This window comes from Helobdella robusta, assembly GCF_000326865.2.
Source record: "Helobdella robusta unplaced genomic scaffold HELROscaffold_27, whole genome shotgun sequence".
Classification (NCBI taxonomy): Eukaryota; Metazoa; Annelida; class Clitellata; order Rhynchobdellida; family Glossiphoniidae; genus Helobdella; species Helobdella robusta.
Window position 1 is genome coordinate 739,531 of NW_008704392.1, and position 1,777 is coordinate 741,307.

A 1,777-nucleotide genomic window follows, 5' to 3' on the forward strand; every position below is an offset into this window, starting at 1 on the left:
GTTAAATGCGAGCCTTCATCGGCCAGATAACCAATATATGAATTTTTTTTTCGGTTTCAAAATGGCGGCTCCAAGGCGTAACACAATGGAAGCTGCTCTGAAACAGTTGCTGATTTTCGGCAAGAAGTCCGTGAACACCCAAAACACAAATCCGGAAGAAGAATTAGAGGAAAAATTTTCGAAACCAAACAAACATTTAAACAAAGCAAAAAATTAGCAAAAAATTTAAGAGAAACTAGTGAGAAATTTTGTGAAATTAGAAGGACAGATGTTGCGGGGACGTGGTTCGTATTTATAATGAAACTCCTTAACGCCATGTTGCCATATTAATCCTGAAAAGACGTAACGCCATTGGACGATTTGCCGACCAATTGGAATTTTTAAAACAATTTTTTCAACGTTTCATTGAAGCGCTTCATATAAAAAATTGAAATCTTTTAAAGTATTTTACTATTTCTTTTCAAAACTAAACAGCAGTTTGATTTTTACAAAAATTACATTTTATATGCTGTACAAAACAACAACTTAATTTAAAGTTTCATGTTTTATATTTTTAACTAAGTTTCACCATTCTTTTATTGATGTTCTAATAAAGTGTACACAAATTTTTATATCAAAATAGGTTACTTTTTGTCAAATTTAAAACTTTAAATTAATAAAAATCTACAAAATTCTAATTGATTGGTCCTAATAGTTTACAAATTAAAATAACACAAAAATAACCATTTTCTATTTCAAAGATTTAAAACTTCTGTACTTGTATAGCAGTCGTGGCCGAGTGGTTAAGGCGATAGACTTGAAATCTATTGGGCTCTGCCCGCACAGGTTCGAACCCTGTCGACTGCGAACTTTTTCGTTTTTTTTACGTTAAGACCAACATAGTTATTTATTATTGTTATTTTTCTTCTTCTTACTTTTTCCGATCGAACAGCGTTCTGCATTTCAAATTTGAAAGAATTCTCAATGAAATATGGCTTTGGTAGATTTAGTATCCAGAAGCATTGTTGAGAAATCGTTAGTAGTAATTTTCGATAGTTCTAAGTAGACCCCTCATGGTTCTAAGTAATTTTTTGATCGAGTAACACTTGAATCTGGTAGCATGAAGCTACCAGCTTAATTCACTATTATCAGAGCAACATGAATCGAACTATAGTGCGAGTTCTTAGTACTACATATATCATATATACTTTTAAACACACGCGCGCGCACACGCGCGCACACACACACATATACACACACACATACACACTAGCACGCGATTAACCAACTTTTCATTTGAAATAAATCAAAATAAATTAAACAGAAGAAAGAGAGTAAAAAATAAAATGAATAGAATTTTATTAGCGCTAGATTGGATTTGTGCTAATAAAGGAACTTATTTTGTTCCATACCACACACACACACACACACACACACACACACACACACAAACACAAACAATATGTATGTGTATGTGTGTATATGTATGTGTGTATCTGTGTATGTATAGGTAGGTGTGTGTATGTTTACCTATATGTAATGCACATACGTATGTTTAGATGTGAATATTTGTTTGTAGGTTTTCGTGTCTAATTGTATGTGTTACTGTGTTTGAACGTATGTGTGTGTGTATATATATACATAGCAATGTATGTATGCGCTTGTATATCTGTGTTTTTGTATGTATCTATGTATGTGTGTATGCATGTGTGTGTGTGTATTTTTGATCGAAAAATGATTGAAAACCTTATTATTTACCTTCCCACGCATCATTACACATTCAAAGGGGCTGTCTATG